Genomic DNA, 9,083 nt, shown 5'->3' on the forward strand with positions numbered 1-9,083 from the left:
TAGGATCACAAGTCCGCATCTTGTACAGCAATTAATCACTAAGAAGAATATATGCAGTGTATTATTTGTTGAAACTGTCCTTCTGATATGATTTGAAACTGCATCATTGCTATCTGTTTGTCAATAAAACTTTGGAAAAAAAAAAAAAGAAAGTTGGTGACCTGTCAGACAATAGCATGTGGCCTAAAATAATAACAGTAACTGAAATCCCAGAAATAAAGGACATACATGGAGAAATAGTAAAGTTATTCAAGAAATAGTACCTGAAAAATTTTCAAAATTATGCAAGCTATTAAATAACAAAAGCAAGAATATCGCAAAATTTTTAGAAATTTTAACAAAAAGGAAACCACACAAAACATGTAATAGTCAAATTTCTGAGAATAAGTGAGAAAGACAATATATTAAAATGCAGCCATAAGGCTATTGAAGAAACATTCATTATTACCGAAGAACAAAACTAAGCCAACTGAAAAATTCTCATTAAAAATTATTCAAGCTTTATCATAAAGAAATAAACTAATAGCAAATACTGGAGAGGCTGTGGAGAAAAAGGAACCCTTCTTCAATGTTGGTGGGAGTCTAAACCAGTATAATCACTTTAGAAAGCAGTGTGGAGACTTCTCAAAACTACTAGGGTTAGAAATCCCATTCAACCCAGTTATTCTTCTTCTGAGTATTTTTCCAAAAGAACTGAAAATACCATACCACAATGATATATGTGTATCCATGTTTATAGCAACACAATTTGTCATGGCTAAATCTTCAAAACAATCCAAATGCCCATCGCCTGAGGAATGGATGAAAAAGATGTGGTATTTTTATACAATAGAGTATTACTCAGCTATAAAGAAAGACAAACTTGATGTCTTTACGGAAAGTGGTTGCAACTAGAGGGTATACTCATAAATGAAATAAAGCAGACCCACATGTGCAAACATCATATTGTCTCCCTAGTGTAAATACCTGAAAGAAGAAATAAAATCTGAAAGGTATAATAGACATAGAAAAACAGAAAGAAAATAAACATAAGGAATAAACAGTGGAGATGAGGGAAAGGAGAAAAGATAGGGATAAAGGAAGGGGGGAAAGTCATGCAACTATATACACAGGATAGATGACATGATTATACTACCAATTTCTATTGGTTTTTTGAAAGTAGTAGGTAATGCTTAAAATTGTTGCTTTGACTAATTCTATATGCTATAATATTTGTTATCTGAGCAACTACATCAAGGACAGCAATTCAACAAAAACAGTTGAATATCTTTCAAATGTGTACTGTCTCAGTCTTAGGTACTCTTCTCTCATTGCTGGTACAAATACCTGACACTTAAAATGAAGGAAGGAAAAGTTTATTTAGCTCACACTTACTGGAGGTTTCATAGTTTAAAGCATCCTGAATTACATAGCAAGACCTTGGAGCCTTATTTGCTCAGGAGAGAAGGTCAGTGCCTCTGTCTTCTCCAAACATCTCTCTTCCCATGGTGGCCTCAATCACAGACGCTACTGCCCCACACTGCAGGGTCTGGAGGAGAGCTGAGACTCCACCATGTCCAGAATGACACACTGCACACCTCCAAGAGAGACCACAGACCTGGGGTGGTGGGCGAGTACATGCTGCCAGTTTAACGATCCATGCCTCTCTGGCCCCACCCCATGAGCTCCACCCTGGTCCTCTGACTCTGCCCCTCAAGCCATTCACTGCTCAAGCTGCATCTGCCCCATGACTTACATAAGGCTTTGGGGAAACAACTAAACACAAAGCGTAACAGTCTCTAATATCTTATCTATTATTATTATACTCTCTAAAATAAATTGAAAAATAGTAAAAAGGACAAGGAAAAAAACTAAGGTTTATTGAAAGTAACAGTTAATGTTTAATTGTTTGATCAGTCTTCTTACCTATATCTGGTAATCTGAGCAACAAATTTGATGATAACAATGCCTAATATAACAACCATTGTTATTTTTCTATTCATGTTTGAAAATCTGTACCATTTGTATTTTTTATGTTGCTTTGTTTCTGTTTTTATTCTCATTATATGATTTTGTTTTTGTTTTCCTCTTTTAGAAAAAAGAAAAAAGAAAGAAATTATTCAAGCCTAAAATAAGAGATTTGTATCTTTAAAGCATGTGAACAAGTGTCAATCTAGTACTGTGCACCCAGGAACTAGTGTACCAGTTCTGCTAAGATGTAAACCAGTGATGGGAAATCTTGTGTAGACTAAGTGCCAATACTGTGACCCCAACCCACTCATTTGTCACAAAGTGCCAACAATGCACTTAAACCTAAATATTGCAGTTTTAATTTAGATAAAAACAATTCAAATTAACATCTTTGTCTTAAAAGAAAACACAATCACAGAACTTCCAATGATACAAGCAGCTTTCTATTAAATGGCAGAAATTTGTATTTGCAGGCTTTGCACAATTAATGTGATATTTGTTGTTGTTAACATTCTGATAATTTTTCAAGCCTTTACTCATACTTCATTACTTTGAGAGCAACACGTGCAGCATTCAGGTCATCTGTTTGTTTCTTATATCAAATTTGATATAATTCAAAGCTGAAAACAGGTACTCACAAGCACAAGATGATCTAAACAACATAAGAAAAAAAAATCCCAGTGCTTTTGTTGACTGAAAGTTATTTGACAGAGAATTCCACACTTGAGGGATTTAATTTTTAGAGCTACCAACAGTGCTGTTCTTTGTCATACTTTCACACTTTCATCTTTTGTATCTCCTCAAATGTCACACACATATTATATAATTTATTTTCCAGGTAGAGCTATCTGGAAATCCAAATAGCTATTTTTCAAGATTTCCAAAATCTAACCCAGTATAAGCAAAAAAAAAAAAAAAAATCAAGTTCTTTACATTTTGTTTTTTCTGGAGAAAAAACATAGAGTTGTCTCCATTTTATAAGACTATAAAAATTTGTTACCAAAATTTTCATTTATAGCTGCTACAATGCCAAAAAATTTCTTGTACATTTCCTGATGCCTTGTTGCATTATCTGAAAACATTATAGAATTTTATAAACGTATTTTTAGACTTGGAAAATACTTCATCTGACCACTTTCAAGGTCTCTTTCAAAAACTGCAGGTTTGATATTGCAAAACATCCCTTTTTTCCCATACAGCTTATAGAATTTTTTTCCAGTACATTTAAGTACGATTAAACATAATGTTAATCATGTTAGAGGTAGAGCACTACATGGTAGAGCACTCATGTAGCTGTTTCATGAGTTGTGGATACTGGATATTCATTCATAAACAGTCTAATTACATCCAAGTCAACTACAAATCTCCAAAAGACTCATCCCCTCCTCAGTGACCAGACAATATTGTATGTAAGTAAAGCATTATACCCTCTGAAACTCATCAAAAAGTGCTTAAAGTTGTCAAAAACTAAAAAGCACAAGCCATGATGCAATTCACTATTTTTGTGATATTGTGGAGGATACCATCTAGGATGTTGATGCATTTCCTGGTATAAAGAATTTCTGGATGCCAAATACAATGAAATTGAATGACTGATGTTTTGCTTTGTTTTGTTTTGTTTTGCTTAACAAAGAATGGTCTGAAGCTCGATGATGCCCCCATCATGCAGGGTGCTACATCACTAGTAATTGCAATGACTTTTTCTGGTCTTATGTCTTGTGAAAAAAAGCCTCCATCACAGCGGTGCAGTCATCTATTCCTGTGTTCTTCCAGGCAAAGCCACCAGTTTCCCCAGCTCTTCTCTCATGATGTCACCCATAGAATAATGCGAAATTACCGCAAGCCTTGCATGATTATTTATATCTGTGCTTTCATTCAAGCACATGGAGAAACAGACTACCTTTTGTAAGTCAGCGTTGAGCTGCTGACTAACATCACCCTCCATGTGCAAGACTCCATTTTTAACAAAATTTCTGCTAAGCAGCATCTCAGAGATCCATTGCATAACTTTAGCCTTATTTAAGGTATCATGAAAAAGGTAAATACTCCCAAAGTGCATGGCCATTTTGATAAAATCCTCATGAGAGAGACTTACCATGTTTGTCCATGCACAGTGAAATTTGAAAGCTGGCAGCTGTCAGATGATTTGTTTTAGGAAGATAGTTGAAATTATAAGATACTAGGAATTGTATTTCCTAAATTTTCCTAATAGAAATTCTTTTCAGTTTTACCAAATGAAGCAACGCTTTTGTGGTTGGTGTCAAAGTGTCATGTGATACTTGTCCAACACACAACACCTTCACTCACATAATATAGAACGCTTTCCCATTGCACCCATCACTCCAAATGGCTCTGTGGCCTCTTGCAATGATTTTCCACTATCTGCTTTAAGTTTTGCTTTCTGCTATAATTATTTTGTGATATTCAAGACTTTGAGTCTATAGAATGTACAAAAGTTTTTAAAAGATGTATCACCAATTACAAATCCATATATATATACCAAAAAGAGTTAACACTGTTAGCTACTACTGAAGAATTGTCTATTCCCTAAACCAACAATCTATAGCATTGATTCTCAGCTAGGGTTTTTCTTGAATTTGATGACTGCCAGCGCAAGCAGGGCAACATTCCACTGACCACCAGCATTTGACATGCTATGAAAATGACATCTGACTGCATTCCCTACCTTGTTTGGACTTCTGTTAAAATCACAGCCAACCCAAGAAAATATGCATATTCTTGTTCTTGTTTTCATAAATTATTCACAAACAACTACAAATGATGTGGCAGATTCAAATATGCCAGGATGGCAGCAAAATATTAAAAGAATATCAGTCTCTTACCTAGAACATCTCTCCGCTAAATCTTAGATTTTGAATTTCAATTTTTCATAAGAAAACTCAAAGTGAAAATCTTATGTTAGCTGGATTGTAGCACAGAGGTAGAGCACTCATGTAGCATATGAGAGACTATGAGTTCAATTTCCAGCACCACACAAAAAAAACTTGTTAATAAAAATGAATGCATTAAAGTTGACAGCCAGTCCAAGTACACTTATCCACCATGCAAAAACTCAGACAAGTCACAGCTAATGAGTCAGAGTCACTTATTTATTTATTTATTTATTTATAAATTTTTATAAAGATAACTATTATATATAAAGATTAAGAACCAGACTACTGGGCCAAAGAACATAAAATACATAAGACAATTTTACCAAGTCAAGACACCAATGTTTTTCTTTTGTACAGTATTCCTTGTTTATGTACTACTGTAATTTTTGTTGATTTTACTATATAGTACAGTACTATGCTTTATGCTTTGTTATACATTGTAGTACTGCATGTAAAAGTCATTTGAATCAAATCAAAGTCATCAAATTGGAGTTTCCTTTGACATTTCTTTGTTCTGAATATTGTAATGTACATACTATATATAATTCCTCATTTAGCAACCAATTCAGCTAACTACCTAATCACAGGAATTGAAGTCAGTCATTAAGTGAGGATTGTCTGTACCAAGGAGAAGGATATTTCCAGTTTTAGTTCCAATACGTAAAAAGCTTAGAAATTTGACTCTTGTTGAACTTATCAGAAAACTGAGGTCACAGGGCAATAGCACTACTTGAAATATGGAGATGGGTGCATCCATAGAGACATGGCTAAGATCTGTTTACCTGGAGAAGATACTGTAACCATAAAAAACACCTAATGGTAGTTCTGAGAAGTTGTTAGAAGCTGAACATGGACCTGTGAGCACAAAAATTCCTGGGACATAAGACAATGGTGCAACCACCACACTCTCCTGGGATTTAGCTGAAAGAAGGCCTTCAGGTTCTCCCAGTGAAAACTCGTAATTCCATTTATGGCTCTGGCAGGGGGAAAGAAAAAATCATCACTGTGCAATGTGCCAGAGCCTTCTCTATAATCAAGGACCTACTCTCTGAGACATTTCCAGAGGTTTGTCACAGCTGAAAAAAGGGCATCTTGCCCGCCCCTTTTAGAATTACTGTCTCACCTAATGGAGAAGTTTTTCTTAAGTTATACCACTGTAAAGAAAGCTCATGAAGTTCGCAGCGCACATACACAATCAAGGTCCACTACATGACTGATCGTTAGTCATACTCTTGCAGAACAAATTCTTCATCAGTAGGTGAAAGGATAAATCAATTTTGGTGCATTCAAAAAATCTGATATTCCTACAAAATAAAAAGAACAACTAATGGCATATATAAGAATATGAATAACCCCCAAAAAATTCATGCTAAGCAAAAGTATAAAGACAAAGGAGTACATACTTGATAATAGCATCTACGTAAAATTTTTAAAAGGTAAAACTATGTATCATAACAAAAGAAGTCAGTGATTGTGAGCAGGGGAAGAAGTGAGATTTCACTCAGAATAGTAAAAATTATTTTAGGTCATGAAAATGTTCTATATCTTTGCTACAAGTATAGATATATGCGATTGTATGAATTGATCAAAACTCATCAAATAAGAGGGTTAACAACCTAAATTTGTGACCAAAATTAAAGAAAAAGGAGGGCTGCAAGGAAAGCCAACATTTTGGCCCTAGCCTTCCAAGGTCAATTTAGACTCTGGACATATGAGAACTTGTACTGTAATGTCATGTAACTCGGTAATGTCCCAAATTTTCTGATCAAGGAGATTATGGGGCCAAAGAGGAAAATGATCGGTGATGTAGAGTGTGCCTAAGGGGAGTCACATGGAGAGAAAACATTCTCTCAGGTTTTCACAGAGAGCACATTGGCCAACCAATGGCCGGTGACTCACTCACATGACTGACACTGACAAAGGATCCACAATCTGAGGTACAGGATCTCAGGATAAATCCTGAGGGGATTTCACTGACCTTATCAGACCCAAAAGCTGCAACTCCTGTTGCATAGGTCCTGCTTTACCTTCATCTTAACCATCCAGCAGAAAAGTATAAAAACTAAGTAAAATAAGTAAAGCCATGCTGTTATGTTGAGCTGTAGGGAACTCAGGTGAACAATTTCTGACATTGACAGTGAAGGGTAAGACCCAATACTATTATGGACTACTGAACTCTTTTAGAATATTTTTCTGAGATAAATACTGTTTAAAATGTTCTTGGCTATTTAAAAACTCTTGAAGAAACTTCTAAATTATAAGGAAAAGTTTAATTATCTTGGCTTTTTAAAAATATTTCTATTATGCTCTGAAATTTATATTATGATACTTCAAATAATATGGTTAGTTATATGCTGCATAACTCCACATAAACAAGAATGTGATTACCTTAAAGTTTCCATTGCATAGCCAGAATAGATTATGTAATACTTGATTTGCCATTTATTTTCCAAGAGCAAAATAAATATTATTTCATTATTACTGGTAAGCATTGAGATTAATGAATGAAGTGTAAAAATATCACTGAAGAACTCAAATCTTAGACACAGAAAAGTGAATTTAAAAGAGATTTCAGCAAACATTTAGTAATTTAAATCCAAACAGAACTTAAATTCACTATTACAGACTTTTGTCTCAGTCAAGGGCACTCTGAGATAAGTGCTCAGACCAGCTACAGTTTAAGAGTTAAATTAAAAGATTAATGTTTATAATGATTTGTGCAGGATGGAATTCCCATCCTTAAGAGTATCTCTCCTTTTCTTAAGACTGAAAATTTTTAAACTGAAGTAACACATATGCTAATCTGTGTAAAATGATAGAGTTAAATTCATTGAACTAAGAACAACATAATGACTTTTGGATCAAGATTCTCAAGAGACAGGCCTCAGCACAAAGGTTTCTCACTCTGGTTGTTGACCCAAGGTTGGCGTTTCTATGTAGATGATGATAACCTATCCCAAATAACTACATTGTCCTCTAATCTACCTCAGTATAAAGCAGAGTCAAGGAAGATAGGGAGGGAAAGTCATTATGCCAGAAGGGAACTTAGCCCCAGCCTGTTAAAAGTCTGTCATACCCCAAAACAGAGAAGGGACATAAGTGAGTACTTGAACTGTACTGAGCAGAAAACCCCATACACCAGCACACATGCTACACAAGAACAGATAAGATCTTACCTCAAGTGTGATTAATATACAATAAAAACCCTATCTCTAGGATCTGTGATATTATAATGTCTTCTTTGTCAAACCCTGAAAGGTAATAAACTACTCAAGGTATTTTTTGCAACCACATCCTACCAACTGCATTAGAAATGTGTCTGGCAAGCAAATCAAGAACAAGTTTTTGATGAGATGTGCATTTATATCCCAGTAAAAGTAAATTATAGCCATTTGGCTATTTACATTCCCAACAAAAAGTTGCTTTTTCCTGCCTTCTCAAGTAAAACATTGATGGAAAGTACTTAATCTAATATTTATGATGAAGTATCCTAATTCTAAGTATCTGCTTATGTGATGTGCCACTAAGTGCAGGATAATTTTCTACCTCTTTTGGCATCTGTCTTCTCCCCATAAGATGGAAAATAAATGGTCACCTATTGTCTTCATCATTTTTTTTGTCTTTACCTTCTATTCACTTTCTGTTTTATGCTTTTAATCTACCATCTGAAGACAAACGTACATAGAAACTTGAAACTAAACTTAAAAACTACACACTAAATTACATAAACATCTGAATCAATACCGCATGCTTATTTCTACCTTATTTCCTGTTTTTCTCATGTAGTTCCTTGCTTAAAAGTCTTCAAGTTTCTTACCACCAGCATCATATTCTACAAAGATTTTGAAACAACATATTTGAATGCATATGTCAAAGAAAGACAAAAAATGAAAAAGACAAAAACACATTAATGACACTATGTAAAATATAAATTACAATTAATGGATAAATCTAAATGGTTAAAGAAAAATATCTAACCAGAAATAGAAGCAGAAAAGGTCTGAAAATAAACAATAGAAAGTTGGTCCCAGTCCTAGCCCAGGTCCGGTGAGTGTGCGGAGAGTTTCCTGCAACCCAGCGCCAGCGGGACCAGTCCCAGCCCAGGCGCAGCCTGGGCCGGACCCTCTCCCAGCCCCTCGGGCCGCCCCCACCACTCCACAGTGCCTCCCCCACCCCGCCCGCCGAGTAGGATTTTCTGCCCTGTTCCGGGAGCCCCCAGACCCAGTCCTAGCCCAGGTC

Source organism: Octodon degus, unplaced genomic scaffold (genome assembly GCF_000260255.1).
Source record: "Octodon degus isolate 3935 unplaced genomic scaffold, OctDeg1.0 scaffold00041, whole genome shotgun sequence".
Taxonomy (NCBI): Eukaryota; Metazoa; Chordata; class Mammalia; order Rodentia; family Octodontidae; genus Octodon; species Octodon degus.